Here is a 21,755-nt window from a genome sequence, read left to right as displayed (position 1 = left end):
CACTGTGATGTCAAAGAATCCTCTGTGTGTGTGTGTGTGTTGCCAGTAAGAGAGATCTCTGGCCTGACCTTTCATTCTCCCTTATACTCAGGTATTTGTCATAGCTTCCACATATGTGCATATTATAAGCTGATGCCTTATTCAAACCACTAGGGTTTGGCAGATGTCATTTGGGTAAATACTACTCAATATCCCTTCATCCTTTGGAACTAACTCTATTTCTCTCCTCCGCTTGTTTTCCTTCCTTCCCCACCAGCTCATTTTTTAAAACTAAAGCAAGTCTTCATGTTTTATTTGGTATATGTGGTATTCTGAACTGGGGGAACTGTTCTCTATATCTTGTTAATATAATTCCAAAAACTTCCTTTCAATTACATTTCTGAACTGCAGCAATTTTTGTTATATTTAACATGTTCCCTCTATAGAAGCCTTGATAAGGTGAAATATAGTGAAGTGAAGTCACTCAGTCGTTTCCAACTCTTTGTGACACCATAGACCGTAGCCCACCAGGCTCCTCCGTCCATGGGATTTTCCAGGCAAGGATACTGGAGTGGGCTGCCATTCTCTTTGCCAGGGGATCTTCCCAATCCAGGGATCAAACCTAGGTCTCCTGCACTGCAGACAAATGCTTTACCATCTGAGCCACCAGGGAAGCCATAGGTTACATCTAATATCCCACTAGTTGGATGTGTCCAGAGCTGCAATTATTCTATTTCTCAAAAAAGAGGTCAAGCTAAATATTGTAGAGAAAATTCCAATGGGCCTAGCTCTTCTCATAAGAATGGAGAATAACCTCTAAGACTATTTAATTATAGCTTTTGTTAGAATTGTGAAGATCTAGCCCAGTTTTTGTTGGTAGGTATGCAACCACCAGATCTCCTGCTAGTAGCTTCATGAAGAGAAACAAGGAAACACAAATCAAACTCAAAATGATGAGATTTTTTTGTGAAATTCATACTGTAAGATTGGGGCCACTTAGAAAAAACAATGGATATGTGTATATAGTTCGGTTTGGATCTTCATAACAGAGCAAAGGAAGGCATTCTTATTTATTCTTAATATATGTAATTAAAATGTAGTCAGAGTCAGTGAGGAAATATCATTTCAGATATATGGCATGTATAAACACATTTCAATAATATTTTACAAGTTTATCCAAAAAATTGCTATCTGCAATGTAAAATAGACTGATTGCTTTGTGGACCAACTGAGGAATAGAAATATATATAAAATAAATTCTCACTCTTAATTTCATTTTGAAACTTATCTTATCACATGAATCCTGTGTCTTCATGTGTTTTGCTATGCCTCTCTATTTGATTTAATCATGAAAATAAGAAGATAATTATCCACTTCCATTTCACTGAATAATGAAATATTTGCAAAATTATTGTTGAACCTGGTTGACATGAGGAAAATAATTTTTCCTAAATATAAGTAAACGTCCCTGGTGGCTTCTCTGGCTTCCCTGGTGGCTCAGACGGTAAAGCATTTGCCTACAATGCAGGAGACCCAGGTTCAATTCCTGGGTTGGGAAGATCTCCTGGAGACGGAAATGGCAACCCACTCCAGTATTCTTGCATGAAAGTCCCATGGACGAAGGAAGCTGGTAGACTACAGTCCATGGAGTCACAAGGCATTGGATATGACTGAGCAACTACACTTCCTTTTTTTTAAATAAGTAAACTTTAAGTTACCGAGGTAGATAGTAGGTTTAAATCTGAGCAGCCCAAACACAGAGTCCATGATTCTAACCATTATTTGTTACAGCCTCATAGTTTTGTGTTTTCATTTCAGTTCAGTTGCTCAGTCACGTCCAACTCTTTGCGACCCCATGAATTGCAGAACGCCAGGCCTCCCTGTCCATTACTAACCCCCGGAGTCCACCCAAACCTATGTCCATTGAGTCAGTGATAACATCCAGCCATCTCATCCTCTGTCATCCCCTTCTCCTCCTGCCCTCAATCTTCCCCAGCATCAAAGTCTTTTCAAATGAGTCAGCTCTTCACATCAGGTGGCCAAAATATTGGAGTTTCGCTTCAAAATCAGTCCTTCCAATGAACACCCAGGACTGATCTCCCTTAGGATGAACTGGTTGGATCTACCTGCAGTACAATGGACTTCTAAGAGTCTTCTCAACACCATAGTTCAAAAGCATCAATTCTTCAGTGCTCAGCTTTCTTTATAGTCCAACTCTCACATCCATACATGACTACTGGAGAAACCATAGCCTTGACTAGATGGACCTTTGTTGGCAAAGTAATGTCTCTGCTTTTTAATATGCTATCTAGGTTGGTCATAACTTTCCTTCCAAGGAGTAAGTGTCTTTTAATTTTATGGCTGCAATCACCATCTGCAGTCATTTTGAAACCCCCCAAATAAAGTCTGACACTGTTTCCACTGGTTCCCCATCTATTTCCCTTGAAGTGATGGAGCCAGATGCCATGATCTTCATTTTCTGAATGTTGAGCTTTAAGCCAACTTTTTCACTGTCCTCTTTCTTTTCATCAAGAGGCTTTTTAGTTCTTCTTCACATTCTTCCATAAGGGTGGTGTCATCTGAATATCTGAGGTTATTGATATTTCTCCCAGCAATCTTGATTCCATCCTGTGCTTCTTCCAGCCCAGCATTTCTCATGATGTACTCTGCAGATAAGTTAAATAAGCAGGGTGACAGTATATAGCATTTATGTACTCTTTTTCCTATTTGGAACCAGTCTGTTGTTCCATGTCCAGTTCTAACTGTTGCTTCATCACCTGCATACAGATTTCTCAAGAGGCAGGTCAGGTGGTCTGGTATTCCCATCTCTTTCAGAATTGTCCACAGTTTATTGTGATCCACACAGTCAAAGGCTCTGGCATAGTTAAGAAAGCAGATATAGATGTTTTTCTGGAACTCTCTTGCTTTTTTGATGATCCAGTAGATGCTGGCAGTTTGATATCTGGTTCCTCTGCCTTTTCTAAAACCAGTTTTAATATCTGGAAGTTCATGGTTCACATATTGCTGAAGCCTGACTTGGAGAATTTTGAGCATTACTTTACTAGCATGTGAGATGAGTGCAATTGTGCGGTAGTTAGAGCATTCTTTGGCATTGCTTTTCTTTGGGATTGGAATGAAAACTGACCTTTTCCAGTCCTGTGGACACTGCTGAGTTTTCCAAATTTGCTGACACATTGTGTGTAGCACTTTCACAGCTTCATCTTCCAGGATTTGAAATAGCTCAACTGGAATTCCATCACCTCCACTAGCTTTGTTCTTAGTGATGCTTTTAAGGCCCACTTGACTTTGAATTTCAGGATGTCTGGCTCTAGCTTTGTGTGAATGATCAGATCATCATGATTATCTTGGTCATGAAGGTCTTTTTTGTACAGTTCTTCAGTGTATTCTTGCCATATTTGCATCTTACCATACTTTAATTATGAGGAAATTGCAACCCACTCTAGTATTCTTGCTTGGAGAATTCCATGGACAGAGGAGCCTGGTGGGTTGCCGTCCATGGGGTCATGAAGAGTCAGACATGACTGAGCTACTGAACATGCTTTAATTAAAACAATGCATCCTTTTGTATAGGTTAACAATGCCTATTCAGCCAATTAAGCACTATTGCTTAAAATTTATAGCAGCAAAAGACAAACTCAAAACAAGTGTCATTAGTTGTTAGACATTATTTTATTGTGTGTAGATTACACATATGGAAATACTATAAATTTAGCATTGGATTGTTTCTAGAGCAGCACTATTCAATAGAACTTTCTGCAATAATGAAAAGATTTGATTTATGAGTTGTCTAATACCATAGCTTCATGTAAGTACTGAGCACTTGGAATATGGCTAGTAAGACTGGGAAACTAATTTCTCCATTTTGGAAAGATGGCGGAGGAATAGGAAGGGAAGATCACTTTCTCCTTCACAAATTCCTCAAAAGAACATTTCAACGCTGAGCAAACTTCACAAAACAACTTCTGTAGGCTGGCAGAGGACATCAGGCAACCAGAAAAGCAGACCTTTGTCTTCAAAAACAGGTAGGATAAAATATAAAAGACGAAAAAGGAGACAAAGGAGGTGGGGAGGGAGCTCCGTCCCGGGAAGGGAAGCCCGTCCCGGGAAGGGAATTTTAAGAAGAGAGGTTTCCAAACACCAGGAAACACTCTCCCTGCCGAGTCTGTGGCAAGCCTTGGAAACACAGAGGGCAACATAACAGGAAGGAAAAATAGATAAATAATTAAAACCAACAGATTACAAGCCCAACAGTAACTCCCCCAGCGGAAAAGCAGCACAGACGCCTGCATCCGCCATTGGGAAGTGGGGGCAGGGCAGGGACGCGCGGGAGGCGCGGGCTGCAGAGCTTTGTAAGAATTGGGCAGGAACGCCCCACGCGCAACCAGAACGACCTAACTTGAGCTAGCAAACCAGACTGTGGGATAGCTACCACGCGAAAAGCTCGAACATAAGACCCCGCCAGGACCGAGCACAGAACAAAGGACGGAACGGAAAAAGCTGGCTGCAGACCATCCCCTGCCGGGGACAGGCAGCCAGAGCCGTAAGGTCTGGAAAGGGGCAATTGCAGACCCGGAGAGACTTTACTTACCTAACTGCAAGCAGGCTCCTTTGCTAAGACTTCTGGGGGTGTTGGACAGTCACAAACTGCCTCACGGGGTGCGCCAGCGGTCCACCCAGAAAGCTGAGCAGCAGCGGCAGAAAAGGTGACAAGCCGCGGCGACCGCGCTCGCCAAACTCCTGAGCTACTCGGACCTGGGAAGGGCACAAAGCGCAGTTCCAGCCGAATCTGTGCCTCTGAGGGCTGCCTGAGCGCCGAACCTGGGCGGCTTGGACCGGGGAAGTGCACGCAGCCTAGGGCCGGCCCCAGACGGTTCCCGGCTGAGCATCGTAGAACCGGAGTGGTTTGTGTGCCGCGAGAAAGGACAGGTCAAGCGGAGCAGAGATACTGTATGCACACGACAGTGCTATTTGTTTGCAGCATCCCCCCTCCCCACAGTGCGACTGAACTAGTGATCCTAAAAAACCAGCAAACAGAAGAAGTAAATCAGAGGGAACCACCTTGGAAGTGATCCCACACGGCCCATAACACCAGAAAGGGCCAGATAAATATTCTTTTTTAATATTTTTAAAAGCATTCCCTTTTTTTTTTTTTGCTTTTTTTTCTAACTTTTTTTTTTAATTCTTAAGTCTTCTATTTCTCCGCTAATTTTTATTTCTATAACCTATTATTACTATTTTTTTTAAAGACCTTTTTTTTTTTTTTCTTTTTTAAGGCAAATACCATATATAGTCTTTGGATGGTTGTTGATTTTTTTTTTTTTTTTTTGGTGATTGTTTGTCTGTTTATTTGTTTTTTAATAATTCTTTTTCTTTCCTTTTTTTTCTTTCTTCCTTTTTCCTTCTGCTTCTCTTTAATATTGTATCTTTGAAAATCCAACCTCTACTCTAGATTTTTAATCTTTGCTCTTAGGTGTTTATTGCCAATTTTGTACATTTAAAAACCCAAACTTCACTACCCCAGTTTACCTGAGAGCGAGATTACTGGCTTGACCACTCTCTCCTCCTCTGGACTCTCCTTTTTCTCCACCAGGTGGCCTCTGTCTCTTTCCCCCCCCCATCTCTCCTCTATCCAACTCTGTGAATCTCTGTGTGTTCCAGATGGTGGGGAACACCTAAGGAACAGGTTACTGGCAGGATTTGTCTCTCTCCTACACATTCCTCTCTCTGATCCTCCTGGTCACCTCTGTCCACTTCCTCCCTCGCCTCTTCCCCGTATAACTCTGTAAACACCCCTGAGCGGTCCAGACTATAGAGCGCACATAAGGAAGTGACTACTGGCTAGTTTGCTCTCTTCTCTTTTGATCTCACCGCATCTCATTCCAGTTACCTCTAACTACCTCCTCCATCTTCTCTTCTCCTTATAACCCAGTGAACCTCTCTGAGTGCCCCTCAGTGTGGAGAAACTTTTCATCTTTAACCTAGATGTTTTATCATCGGTGCTGTATAGATGGAGAAGTCTAGAGGCTACTGTAAAAATAAAACTGAAAACCAGAAGCAGGAGGCTTAAATCCAAAGCCTGAAAACATTAGAGAACTCTTGAATTCAGGGAACATTAAGCAATAGGAGCCCATCTAATGCCTTCATACCTACACCGAAACCAAGCTCCACCCAAGGGCCAACAAGTTCCAAAACAAGACATACCACGCAAATTCTCCAGCAACACAGAAACAATCCCCTGAGCTTCAATATACAGGCAGCTCAAAATTATCCCAAAACCTTTGATGTCTTGTAACCCATTACGGGTTACTCCACTGCACTCCAGAGAGAAGAAACCCAACTCCACCCACCAAAACTCCAACACAAGCCTCCCTAACCAGGAAACCTTGACAAGCCACTGATAGAACCCCACCCAAAGTGAGGAAGCTCCATAATAAAGAGAACTCCACAAATTACCAGAATATAAAAAGGCCACCCCAAACGCAGCAATATAACCAAGATGAAGAGACAGAGGAATACACAGCAGGTAAAGGAACAGGAGAGTTGCCCACCAAACCAAACAAAAGAGGAAGAAGTAGGGAATCTACCGGAGAAGGAATTCCGAATATTGATAGTGAAAATGATCCAAAATCTTGAAATCAAAATGGAATCACAGATAAATAGGCTAGAGACAAAGATTGAGAAGATGCAAGAAAGGTTTAACAAGGACCTAGAAGAAATAAAAAAGAGTCAAAATATAATGAATAACGCAATAAATGAGATCAGAAACACTCTGGAGGCAACAATTAGTAGAATAACGGAGGCAGAAGATAGGATTAGTGAAATAGAAGATAGAATGGTAGAAATAAATGAATCAGAGAGGAAACAAGAAAAACGAATTAAAAGAAGAGAGGACAATCTCAGAGACCTCCAGGACAATATGAAACGCTCCAACATTCGAATTATAGGAGTCCCAGAAGAAGAAGACAGAAACAAAGATCATGAGAAAATCCTTGAGGAGATAATAGTTGAAAACTTCCCTAAAATGGGGAAGGAAATAATCACCCAAGTCCAAGAAACACAGAGAGTTCCAAATAGGATAAACCCAAGGCGAAACACCCCAAGACACATATTAATCAAATTAACAAAGATCAAACACAAAGAACAAATATTAAAAGCAGCAAGGGAAAAACAACAAATAACACACAAGGGGATTCCCATAAGGATAACAGCTGATCTTTCAATAGAAACTCTTCAGGCCAGGAGAGAATGGCAAGACATACTTAAAGTGATGAAAGACAATAACCTACAGCCCAGATTACTGTACCCAGCAAGGATCTCATTCAAATACGAAGGAGAAATCAAAAGCTTTACAGACAAGCAAAAGCTGAGAGAATTCAGCACCACCAAACCAGCTCTGCAACAAATTCTAAAGGATATTCTCTAGAAAGGAAACACGAAAAGGGTGTATAAACCCGAACCCAAAACAATAAAGTAAATGGTAACGGGATCATACTTATCAATAATCACCTTAAATGTAAATGGGTTGAACGTCCCAACCAAAAGACAAACACTGACCGAATGGATACAAAAACAAGACCCCTCTATATGCTGCTTACAAGAGACCCACCTCAAAACAAGGGACACATACAGACTGAAATTGAAGGGCTGGAAAAAGATATACCACGCAAATAGAGACCAAAAGAAAGCAGGAGTGGCAATACTCATATCCGATAAAATAGACTTTAAAACAAAGGCTGTGAAAAGAGACAAAGAAGGCCACTACATAATGATCAAAGGATCAATCCAAGAAGAAGATATAACAATTATAAATATATATGCACCCAATATAGGAGCACCACAATATGTAAGACAAATGCTAACAAGTATGAAAGGGGAAATCAACAATAACACAATAATAGTGGGAGACTTTAATACCCCACTCACACCTATGGACAGATCAACTAAACAGAAAATTAACAAAGAAACGCAAACTTTAAACGATACATTAGATCAGTTAGATCTAATTGATATCTACAGGACATTTCACCCCAAAACAATGAATTTCACCTTTTTTTCAAGTGCTCATGGAACCTTCTCCAGAATAGATCACATCCTGGGCCATAAATCTAAACTTGATAAATTCAAAAAAGTCAAAATCATTCCAAGCATCTTTTCTGACCATAATGCATTAAGATTAGATCTCAATTACAGGAGAAAAACTATTAAAAATTCCAACATATGGAGGTTGAACAACACACTTCTGAATAACCAACAAATCACAGAAGAAATCAAAAAAGAAATCTATGCATAGAAATTAATGAAAATGAAAACACAACAACCCAAAACCTGTGGGACACTATAAAAGCAGTGCTAAGAGGAAAGTTCATAGCAATACAGGCATACCTCAAGAAACAAGAAAAAAGTCAAATAAGTAACCTAACTCTACACCTAAAGCAATAGAAAAGGAAGAGTTGGAGAACCCCAGAGTGAGTAGAAGGAAAGAAATCTTAAAAATTAGGGCAGAAATAAATGCAAAAGAAACAAAAGAGACCATAGCAAAAATCAACAAAGCCAAAAGCTGGTTCTTTGAAAGGATAAATAAAATTGACAAACCATTAGCCAGACTCATCAAGAAGCAAAGAGAGAAAAATCAAATCAATAAAATTAGAAATGAAAATGGAGAGATCACAACAGACAACACAGAAATACAAAGGATCATAAGAGACTACTATCAGCAGTTATATGCCAATAAAATGGACAACGTGGAAGAAATGGACAAATTCTTAGAAAAGTACAATTTTCCAAAACTGAACCAGGAAGAAATAGAAAATCTTAACAGACCCATCACAAGCACGGAAATTGAAACGCTAATCAGAAATCTTCCAGCAAACAAAAGCCCAGGTCTAGATGGCTTCACAGCTGAATTCTACCAAAAATTTCGAGAAGAGCTAACACCTATCCTCCTCAAACTCTTCCAGAAAATTGCAGAGGAAGGTAAACTTCCAAACTCATTCTATGAGGCCACCATCACCCTAATACCAAAACCTGACAAAGATGTCACAAAAAAAGAAAACTACAGGCCAATATCACTGATGAACATAGATGCAAAAATCCTCAACAAAATTCTAGCAATCAGAATCCAACAACACATTAAAAAGATCATACACCATGACCAAGTGGGCTTTATCCCAGGGATGCAAGGATTCTTCAATATCCGCAAATCAATCAATGTAATTCACCACATTAACAAATTGAAAAATAAAAACCATATGATTATCTCAATAGATGCAGAGAAGGACTTTGACAAAATTCAACATCCATTTATGATAAAAACTCTACAGAAAGCAGGAATAGAAGGAACATACCTCAACATAATAAAAGCTATCTATGACAAACCCACAGCAAACATTATCCTCAATGGTGAAAAATTGAAAGCATTTCCCCTAAAGTCAGGAACAAGACAAGGGTGTCCACTTTCACCGCTACTATTCAACATAGTTCTGGAAGTTTTGGCCACAGCAATCAGAGCAGAAAAAGAAATAAAAGGAATCCAAATTGGAAAAGAAGAAGTAAAACTATCACTGTTTGCAGATGACATGATCCTCTACATGGAAAACCCTAAAGACTCCACCAGAAAATTACTAGAGATCATCAATGAATATAGTAAAGTTGCAGGATATAAAATCAACACACAGAAATCCCTTGCATTCCTATACACGAATAATGAGAAAGTAGAAAAAGAAATTAAGGAAACAATTCCATGCACCATTACAACGAAAAGAATAAAATACTTAGGAATATATCTACCTAAAGAAACTAAAGACCTATATATAGAAAACTATAAAACACTGATGAAAGAAATCAAAGAGGACACTAATAGATGGAGAAATATACCATGTTCATGGATCGGAAGAATCAATATAGTGAAAATGAATATACTACCCAAAGCAATTTACAAATTCAATGCAATCCCTGTCAAGCTACCAGCCACATTTTTCACAGAACTAGAACAAATAATTTCAAGATTTGTATGGAAATACAAAAAACCTTGAATAGCCAAAGCAATCTTGAGAAAGAAGAATGGAACTGGAGGAATCAACTTTCCTGACTTCAGGCTCTACTACAAAGCCACAGTCATCAAGACAGTATGGTACTGGCACAAAGACAGACATATAGATCAATGGAACAAAATAGAAAGCCCAGAAATAAATCCACACACCTATGGACACCTTATCTTCGACAACGGAGGCAAGAATATACAATGGAGTAAAGACAATCTCTTTAACAAGTGGTGCTGGGAAAACTGGTCAACCACTTGTAAAAGAATGAAACTAGATCACTTTCTAACACCATACACAAAAATAAACTCAAAATGGATTAAAGATCTAAATGTAAGATCAGAAACTATAAAACTCCTAGAGGAGAATATAGGCAAAACACTCTCAGAAATAAATCACAGCAGGATGCTCTATGATCCACCTCCCAGAATTCTGGAAATAAAAGCAAAAATAAACAAATGGGATCTAATTAAAATTAAAAGCTTCTGCACAACAAAGGAAACTATAAGCAAGGTGAAAAGACAGCCTTCTGAATGGGAGAAAATAATAGCAAACGAAGCAACTGACAAACAACTAATCTCAAAAATATACAAGCAACTTATGCAGCTCAACTCCAGAAAAATAAACGACCCAATCAAAAAATGGGCCAAAGAACTAAATAGACATTTCTCCAAAGAAGACATACGGATGGCTAACAAACACATGAAAAGATGCTCAACATCACTCATTATTAGAGAAATGCAAATCGAAACCACAATGAGGTACCACTTCACACCAGTCAGAATGGCTGCGATCCAAAAATCTGCAAGCAATAAATGCTGGAGAGGGTGTGGAGAAAAGGGAACCCTCCTACACTGTTGGTGGGAATGCAAACTAGTACAGCCACTATGGAGAACAGTGTGGAGATTCCTTAAAAAATTGCAAATAGAACTACCTTATGACCCAGCAATCCCAGTGCTGGGCATACACACCGAGGAAACCAGAATAGAAAGAGACACATGTACCCCAATGTTCATCGCAGCACTGTTTATAATAGCCAGGACATGGAAACAGCCTAGATGTCCATCAGCAGATGAATGGATAAGAAAGCTGTGGTACATATACACGATGGAGTATTACTCAGCCGTTAAAAAGAATTCATTTGAATCAGTTCTGATGAGATGGATGAAACTGGAGCCAATTATACAGAGTGAAGTAAGCCAGAAAGAAAAACACCAATACAGTATACTAACACATATATATGGAATTTAGAAAGATGGCAATGACGACCCTGTATGCAAGACAGGAAAAAAGACACAGATGTGTATAACGGACTTTTGGACTCAGAGGGAGAGGGAGAGGGTGGGATGATTTGGGAGAATGGGAATTCTAACATGTATACTATCATGTAAGAATTGAATCGCCAGTCCATGTCTGACGCAGGATGCAGCATGCTTGGGGCTGGTGCATGGGGATGACCCAGAGAGATGTTGTGGGGAGGGAGGTGGGAGGGGGGGTCATGTTTGGGAACGCATGTAAGAATTAAAGATTTTTAAAATTAAAAAAATAAATAAATTAAAAAAAATAATTTCTCCATTTTATTAAATTCAGTGAATTTAAAGTTAAATAAAATAGTCCCATGTGGCTGGTAGCTACTACATCGAACACCTCAACAATGGAGGATGTCCTAAAGTAATGGCTTTCAGTCCTTTATGACTGTGACTAGGGTAAGAAATATATTTTGCATCATAATGTCATATACCTTAATTGTGTTATTGTTTCTATATGCATAAAACCAAAATGCAATTTTCATTAATAACTGTAACCAACATTCAGTCTGATAGTAGCTTTTCAATTCTACAATTTAGTAAAAATTTTGACTCGCATAATTGATTCTATGATATATGAACATTTGGAGATCTGTTTCACAACCCTTCAGTGAAGGATCTGTAGGTATGTGTAAGCTTAGTAGCTCAGTCGTGTCTGACTCTTTGTGACCCCATGGACTGTAGCTTGCCTGTCTGTAGGTATAAAGGTTTCATTTTCACTTGTTTTCTGAATTGACCTGAAAGCCAATCCCAAGCACCAACGCAAGTTGCACTGAACATTTTACTCTTGTACTTCCTTTACTGGGACTAAAGGAAAATAAGAGCACCATGAGTCTTGAAAAGAGAGAATCTCAGTGACAAGTTTATTTTCCATTTTCAGTGAAAGCTTGTGCTGATGGTTATTGAGGGTATTCAGGAATGACTGAAGATAGAAAACTTCACCTTTTCAGCCCAAAAGTGTAAGAAGTATGTACAGGGACACTTGCATCTGCAAAGCACCACAATGGGTCTCAGGAGAAAGACAGAGGAAATGATCAAGGCTAGAAGGAATTCTCAGAAGGGAGATGGAGGCAAGAAACAAAAGCAAAAATGTCTCCTCTATCCGGAGCGCAAGAGTCTGCTGCATGTCTTAGAATCCACTTGCACATGTAGTCCTTAGTGACTGAAAAATATCTTCCTCAGAATAACAAAGGGACAAATCTCTCAGTCACCATTAGCATATGACAAACCTAATGCTTATTGATGATGTCTGCTAATTAAAGTTCTTCCTAAAACAGTATAAAAAGTATTGACAAGTAGAAGGTGTCAGGCTGTCCTGTGTTAACTCTTCTATCTGGATAAAAGCTGTGGATCTCCCCTTTCAATCAACGAACTTGTTTAGTTCTTAATAATAACTTGTTTAGTACTTAATAATACTATTATATTATGCTAAATGGCCTTAATTGCTTAAAACCAAAGATATACACAATAAACTATGAAACAATTGTACAATTTTTTATCTTTGTAGCAAGGAGTTTAAATTTTTTTTTTTCTGTTCTACTTAAGTATTAAACTTAGATTTACTATTAAATGTGCAGGAAATCTTATCAGTGTGATCTAAAGTTGGGAAACTGAAAGTCAAACCAACTACATATAATATTTTCCAAAATCACTGTTAATGTTTTTTCCTTTTTCCTTTCAGAATTGTTTTTAGGTTATCAAAATACTATCTCCTCTGTTTATTTATCTTCACAACTCAACTGAAAAGTTATCTCTTTTTCTAAAGTCTTATCTTGAATTTTCTTTAAATGCATTGTCTGACCCTGCATTCCAATCTCTAGGCAGTTTGTGGGAAGTTTTGTACATTTATTTTACAGTATTTGATATTAGAGATTAGCAAATTTATGTCAATACCAGACAAATACAGATGAAAATGGGTTGTCTCATCCTCCATTTACCTCTATTTTTTTTCATGAATAAATTTGTAGCTTTAAAAATATTCATGGGATTTTTTTGCTTAAAATTTATTAAAGCTTATATAAAACAATTCAAAGAAAATGTAGAAGGAAAAGAGGACACAATGTGTTTGAGTCTTATCCCATACATTTTCTCCATTTTCAATTTTAGCATATGTGCTCTGAAGTGAATCACATAACAATCTCTAAAGTTTAGATCCCCACACTTTCAAAGCCAAACTATCTTTATTGTTAATTTTCTGAGGCGCCAAATGTTTGCAACAAATATACTAGAGATCATATTTGTTCAGGGACTGTGATGATTTCTTCAAAGGATTTTATTCTAAAAGGAAGAAAAACCATAAAAAAAATATTTGGTTAGCTATTTTGCTATCGCTTACAAAATATATTTTTATTTCACTTACTGTGCACTTCATGAAAAAGTGTTCAAGTGGTATAGAATATGGTACGTGTGTGAATGTATAGGTATATATGTGTGTATGTATAGGTATATATGTGTGTATGTATAGGTAAATGTGTGTATACGTGTGTGTGTCCTCAGTATTAAAATAGGAAATTTAGTCTTTCCAACAAAGTGATTCTGTGTTCTGTAGAAACTCTGACTAAAGTTCCCAGACTCATAAGCCAGACCATTTTGCTAGGCTATAATTATTAGGGAGTAATTTCTCATAATGGGCCAAACTTTGTTCTGCTGTAACTTTCACAAACTAATACTAATTATACTCCTAAAACTATAGTAAAAAAAAAATAACATCTTCAAAATGATATATTTTCAACTACAGCTTCAAATCATGAAAAGAGCTTTATTGATTTTTCTGCTAACATAATAATAAATTTAATAAGTGACATAAATCATACTATAAAGTATATTTAATAAAGTAACAATCACTCATAATCTAATAATCCAGGAAAAACTATTTATATTTTTATATAAATGTCAGCATTTTAATGCATTTCTGCATAGCCACATCTTAGAAAAAATTGTCTTGAATATACATATCATTCTATAGCCACTTTGTTCAGTTATGAAATCATATCTTATTATATATATGTATATCTGTATGTGTGCTCAGTTGCTCAGTTGTGTTCCAACTCTTTGCAGCTCCATGGACTGTAGCCTGCCAGGCTCCTCTGTCCATGGAATTTTCCAGGCAAGAATAGTGGAGCAAATCGTCATTTCCTTCTACTCCAGGGGATCTTTCAGACCCAGGAATCAAACATGTGTCTCTTGCATTTCCTGCATGGACAGGCAGATTCTTTCCCACTGGCACCACCTGGGAAGCCCATATTTATCTGTGTGTGTGTAAAATCTAAGTTTTATTGGATGCATGATATTTGGTCATATTCTATTGCAGTATTTAAAATTTTATAGTCTTTTCTTAAAATGAATTTCTGTATTTTTCTAGGTCAAAGTTGTTTGTGTGTTTTTAAGAACATTGACACGTATTTCCCTTCTATATAGTGTCTGGTCCTGAGAATGGAGAAATAAATATTTGGCCAAGCCCTGCCGTGACTGACTAGAAAACCTGAACAAAGGACTTTCATCTTCATATTACTGTAGATTAACAACAAAATCATTTTTATATACATTTTAAAGGAAATAAAACCAAATTCACAACAAATTCTCCTCTACTCAGCACCTAGTTCATTTTATTAAAACAGAATTTTCTTGATACTAAAACTTGAGAATGATATTACCAGAAAAATAGCAGGTCAAACTCACCCATGGAAATAAATGTAACAATACAAATTATCAAATAAATTGTATTAAAAGTACATTTAAAGTTAATATATCCAGAAGTTCAAAAATTGTTATTATCGCCATATATAGAAAATTATTTTGTAAACAATATCTATTATCAGAGTGCCTAGAATACTACAACTAAGAGACTTTGTTAAACATTTAAAGGGAATCTACTAGGCTATGGTTTTTCCAGAGGTCATGTATGGGTGTGTGAGTTGGACTGTGAAGAAAGCTGAGTGCTGAAGAATTGATGCTTTTGAACTGTGGTGTTGGAGAAGACTCTTGAGAGTCCCTTGGACTGTGAGGAGATCCAACCAGTCCATTCTGAAGGAGGGATTCCTTTGGAGGGAATGATGCTGAAGCTGAAACTCCAGTACTTTGGCCACCTCATGCGAAGCATTGACTCATTGGAAAAGACTCTGATGCTGGGAGGGATTGGGGGCAGGAGGAGAAGGGGAAGACAGAGGATGAGATGGCTGAATGGCATCACTAACTCAATGGACGTGAGTCTGCATGAACTTTGTGAGTTGGTGATGGACAGGGAGGCCTGGGGTGCTGCGATTCATGGGGTCGCAGAGTCGGACATGACTGAGTGACTGAACTGAACTGAACTGAGCTGAACTAAACAACAATCTGCTAAGTTGCTTCAGTCGTGTCCGACTCTGTGAGACCCCATAGACGGCAGCCCACCAGGCTCCCCCGTCCCTGGGATTCTCCAGGCAAGAACACTGGAGTGTGTTGCCATTTCCTTCTCCAATGCATGAAAGTGAAAAGTGCAAGTGAAGTCGCTCAGTCCTGTCCAACTCCTAAGACCCCATGGACTGCAGCCCATCAGGCCCCTCCGTCCTTGGGATTTTCCAGGCAAGAGTACTGGAGTGGGGTGCCATTGCCTTTTCTGACTAAACAATAGCACATATCAAATTTAAGTCAAAAAAAAATTAAGACATTTGTCTCTAATCTAAGATAGATACTTAGATTACTACAACTTCTCCAATACTTTGGCCAGCTGATAGGAAAAGCTGACTCATTGGATATGATCCTGGAAAGATTGAAAGCAGGAGGCGAAGGGGGCAACAGAGGATGAGATAGTTGGATGGTATCATTGATGTAATCAGCATGAGTTTGAGCAAACTCTGGGAGATAGTGAAGGACAGGGAAGCATGGTGTGCTACAGTCATGGGGTTGTGAAGACTTGGACATAACTTAGCAACTAAACAACAGTCAAGTATATTACTTGAAAATATCTTCTCCCATTCAGTAGGTGGCTATTTCATTACATTGATAGCTTCCTTTACTGTGCAGCATTTGATGTAGTCCCATTTGTTTATTTTTACTTTTGCTTTCCTTGTCTGAGGAGACATATTAAAAAAAAATATTGTTAGATTTACGTCAAAAGTGCACTCCCCATGTTTCCTTCTATGAATTTTATTGTTTCAGGTCATACATTTATATCTATAATCCATTTTGAGTGTATTTTATATATAGTGTGAAACAGTAGTCCAATTTGAATATTTGCAGGTAGCTGTCTACTTTTCCCATCAACCATTTATTGAAGTCATTGTCTTTTTTCCCATTGTATATTCTTGCCTCCTTTGTTGTAGATTAATTTGCCATCTATGTATGGGTTCATTTCTGGGCTGTCTGTACTGTTCTAATGATATGTGTCTGCGTTTGTGCAAATACCGTAATCTTGATTAATATAGCCTTGTACTATACTTTGAAATTAGGGAGAATGATTCCTACATCTTTGTTCTTTCTCAAGATTATTTGAGCTAATCAGGCTCTTTTGTATTACCAAGCATAATTTAAAATTATTATTTCTGGTTATGTGAATGAAGACATTGGCATTTTATTAGGGATTATACTGAATCTATAGATTGTCTTGAGTAGAATGACCATTTTAACAATATTAATTCTCGTAATTTATAAGCATGGAATATCTTTATATTTGTTACTTTTGTGTTCAGTTCATTTCATCAGTTCTTATAGTTTTCTCTGCATCAGTATTTTACCTTCTTGGTTAGATTTATTGCTAAATATTTTCTTCTTTTTGATGTGATGGTAAAGAGGACTGGTTTCTTAATATCTGTTTCTGATAATTCACTGATGGTTTATTGTTAGTGTATAGGTACACAATAGATTTGTTTATATTAATTTTGTATCCTACGGATGAATTAAGTTCATTAAAAATAGGTTTTTGTTGTATCATTAGTATTTTCTATGTATAGTATCATGTTATATTCAAACAGTGATAATTTATTTCTTCCTTTCCAGGTTGCATTACTATTATTTATTTTCCACATCTGATTGCTGTGGATATTGCTTTCCAATTGTTGTTATGGTTCAGTCACTAAGTTGTTTCCAAATCTTTCTGACCCCATGGACTGTACCATGACAGTCTTCCCCATCCTTCACTGTTTCTCAAAATTTGCTCAAACTCATTTCTCTTGAACAGTGATTCCATCCAACTGTTTTGCCCTCAGGTGCCACCATCTTTTCCTGCCCTCAATCTATACCAGCATTAGGGTCTTTTTCAGTGAGTTGGCTCTTTGCATCAGGTGGCAAAATTATTGGAGCTTCAACATCATTCTTTCCAATGAATATTCAGTGTTGATTTCCTTAGGATTGACTGGCTGGATATCCTTGTTGTCCAAGAGACTCTCAAGAGTCTTCTCCAACACCACGGTTCAAAAACATCAGTTTTTTGGCACTCAGCTTTCTTTATAGTCCAACTTTCACATCCATACATGACTCTGGAAAAACCATAGCTTAGTGGCACAGGAGCTGCTGAGAGGAGCTACCCACGTCCAAGTCAGGGGTGACAACTTGAGGAGATACCCCACATCCAAGGTCAGGGGCGGCGGCTGAGAGGAGCTACCCCACATTCAAGGTAAAGAGCAGCGGCTGCTCCAACAAAGTGCATCCGTGAAGATATACCCCATGTACAAGGTAAGAGAAACCCAAGTAAGACGGTAGGCACTGAGAGAGGGTATCAGAGGGCAGACAGACTGAAACCACAATCACAGACAACTAGCCAATTTGATCACATGCACCACAGCCTTGTCTAACTCAATGAAACTATGCCATGCTGTGTTGGGCCACCCAAGATGAATGGGACATGGTGGTGAGGTCTGGCAGAATATGGTCCACTGAAGAAGGGAATGGCAAACCACATGAGTATTCTTGCTTTGAGAACCCCATAAATAGTACAAAAAGGCAAAAAGATAGGACACTGAAAGATGAACTACCCAGGTTGGTAGGTGCCCAATGTGCTAATAGAGATCAGTGGAGAAATAACTCCATAAAGAATGATGGGATGACAGTATTATTTGGTAAGGGGGATTATCTAGTCTTTAAAAAGTAACTTTATTTTTCAGGAAAATGATAGCTTTTACTTATTGAGCATCTCATGTGATATCTTATGTGTTTCTTATTGAGTATGTCTTATATGTCACACTTTACATTGCATTAAGTGTGATCTTTTTATAACTGTTTTATGAGAGCGTGAGTGGGTGCACACATGTATACTGTCATATATGCTCTCCAGATACTATAGGTTAAATAATTATAAAAATAAATGCAGCATACAATGTACAGCTTGAATAATTAAAATTGGTTATTACCTCTACCTTAACGTCCTATGACAAGCAACAGTTTGTTTTTTTTTTCTTTCCCCTAATGTTAAATCAGAAGTATATGTCAAGTTTCATCCTCTTTAATTTAGGCACAATAGGTCTTTTTATTTACAGTACAATTTGGACTAAATTTAATGTTTTCCAACTGTACAGGCAATGTTTCTATTTTCATTGGAATTTGATATTCTTTTTCCTTTGATTTACTAAGAGAATTAAAACTGATTTTTTTTCTGTATCATGCAGGTCTAATAAAGAATATTGCAAAACTAAAAAAAAAAAAAAAAAGAATGATGGGATGGAGCCAAAACAAAAACAATGCCCAGTTGAGGATGTAACTGGTGATAGAAACAAGGGCTGATGCTGTAAAGAGCAATATTGCATAGGAACCTGGAATGTTAGGTCCATGAATCAAGGCAATTTGGAAGTGGTCAAACTGGAGATGGCAAGAGTGAACATCAACATTTTGGGAACTGGCAAACTAAAATGTACTGGAATGGGTGAATTTAACTCAGATGACCACTATACCTACTTCTATGGGCAAGAATCCCTTAGAAGAAATGGAGTAGCCATCATAGTCAACAAAAAAGTCCAAAATGCAATACTTGGAAACAATCTCAAAATTGACACAATGATCTCTGTTTGTTTCCAAGGCAAACTATTCAATATCACAGTAATCCAAGTCTATGCCCTGATCAGTAATGCTGAAGAAACTGAAGTTGAACAGTTCTATGACAATCTGCAAGACCTTTTAGAACTAACACCCAAAGAAAAAGATGTCCTTTTTATTATAGGGGACTGGAATGCTAAAGTAGGAAGTCAGGAAACACCTGGGGTAACAGGCAAATTTAATCTTAGAGTACAGAATGAAGCAGAGCAGAAGCTAACACAGTTTTGCCAAGAGAACACACTGGTCATAGAAAACACACTCTTCCAACAACACAAGAGAAGACTCTACACAAGGACACCACCATATGGCTGACACCAAAGTCAGATTGATAATATTCTTTGGAGCAAAAGATGGAGAAGCTCTATACAGCCAGCAAAAACAGGACCAGGGGCTGACTGTGGCTCAGAACATGAACTCCTTATTGCCAAATTCAGACTGAAATTGAAGAAAGTGGGGAAAACCACTAGACCATTCAGGCATGACCTAAATCAAATCCCTTATGACTATACAATGGAAGTGAGAAATAGATTTAAGGGACTAGATTTGATAGACAAAGTGAGTGATAAACTATGGATGGAGGTTCATGACATTGTACAGGAGACAGGAATCAAGACCATCCCCAAGAAAAAGGAATGAAAAAAAGCAAAATGGCTGTCTGAAGAAGCCTTACAAATAGCTGTGAAAAGAAGAGAAGTGAAAAATAAAGGAGAAAAGGAAAGGTATACCGATTTGAAAGAAAAGTTCCAAAGAATAGCAAAGAGAGAAAAGAAAGCCTTCCTCAGAGATCAATGCAAGGAACTAGAGGAAAACAATGAAATGGGAAAGACTAGAGATCTCTTCAAAAATATAGAGATACCAGGGGAACATTTCATACAAAGATGGGCTTAATAAAGGACAGAAATGATATGGACCTAACAGAAGCAGAATATATTAAGAAGAGGTGGCAAGAATACACAGAAGAACTGTACAGAAAAGATCTTCACAACCCAGATAATCATGATGTTGTGATCACTCACCTAAAGCCAGACATCCTGGAATTCAAAGTCAAGTGGGCCTTAAAAGCATCATTATGAACAAAGCTAGTGGAGGTGATGGTTTTCCAGTTGAGGTATTTCAAATCCTGAAAGATGATGATGTGAAAGTGCTTCACTCAATATGTGAGCAAATTTGAGAAACTCAGCAGTGGCAACAGGACTGGAAAAGGTCAGTTTTCATTCCAATCCCAAAGAAAGGCAATGATAAACAATGCTCAAACTGCTGCACAATTGCACTCATCTCACATGCTAGTAAAGTAATGCTCAAAATTCTCCAAGCCAGGCTTCAGCGATATGTGAACCATGAACTTCCAGATGTTTAAGCTGGTTTTAGAAAAGGCAGAGGAACCAGAGATCAAATTGCCAGCATCCACTGGATCATCCAAAAGCAAGAGAGTTCCAGAAAAACATCTATTTCTGTTTTATTGACTATGCCAAAGACCTTGACTGTGTGGATCACAATAAACTGTGAACAATTCTGAAAAAGATGAGAATAACAGACCACCTGACCTGCCTCTTGAGAAACCTGTATGAGGTCAGGAAGCAACAGTTAGAATGACATGGAACAACAGACTGGTTCCATTTAAGAAATATATGTCAATGATATATATTGTCACCCTGCTTATTTGACTTATCTGCAGAGTACATCATGAGAAATGCTGAGCTGGAGGAAGCACAAGCTGGAACCAAGATTGCTGGGAGAAATATCAATAACCTCAGATATGCAGATGACACCACCCTTATGGCAGAAAGTAAAGAAGAACTACAGAGCCTCTTGATGAAAGTGAAAGAGTAGAGTGAAAAACTTGGCTTAAAGCTCAACATTCAGAAAACGAAGATCACGACATCTGTTCCCATCACTTCATGGCAAATAGGTGGGGAAATAGAGGAAACAGTGGCAGACTATTATGAGCTCCAAAATCACTGCAGATGGTGATTGCAGTTATGAAATTAAAAGACGCTTATTTCTTGGAAGGAAAGTTATGACCAACATAGACAGCATATTAAAAAGCAGAGACATTATCAACAAAGGTCTGTCTAGTCAAGGCTATGGTTTTTCCAGTAGTAATGTATGGATGTGAGAGTTGGACTATAAAGAAAGCTGAGAGCTGAAGAATTGATGCTTTGGAACTGTGGTGTTGGGGAAGACTCCTGAGAGACCCTTGGACTGCAAGGAGATCCAACCTGTTCGTCCTAGAGATTAGTCCTGGGTGTTCACTGGAAGGAATGATGTTGAAGCTGAAACTCAATAGTTTGGCCACCTAATGCAAAGAGCTGACTCATTTAAAAGGCCCTGATGCTGGGAAAGATTGAGGGCAGGAGGAGAAGGGGACAGCAGAGGATGAGATAGTTGGATGGCATCACTGACTCAATGG

The 21,755-nt window shown here is 38.2% G+C and overlaps 1 non-coding gene across 1 annotated transcript; it reads left to right on the top strand.

The window, feature by feature from the left end:
- Window positions 1-1,465: 1,465 nt before the first annotated feature.
- Window positions 1,466-1,537, top strand: TRNAC-ACA (transfer RNA cysteine (anticodon ACA)). The gene has a single exon. It is a non-coding gene; the product is annotated as a tRNA-Cys (tRNA).
- The last annotated feature ends 20,218 nt before the right edge of the window (window positions 1,538-21,755 follow it).

The sequence above is a fragment of the Ovis canadensis genome, chromosome 1 (assembly GCF_042477335.2).
Source record: "Ovis canadensis isolate MfBH-ARS-UI-01 breed Bighorn chromosome 1, ARS-UI_OviCan_v2, whole genome shotgun sequence".
Lineage (NCBI taxonomy): Eukaryota > Metazoa > Chordata > Mammalia > Artiodactyla > Bovidae > Ovis > Ovis canadensis.
Note: the sequence above shows the minus strand (reverse complement) of the source record. Positions and strands in the feature narration are given on the sequence as shown.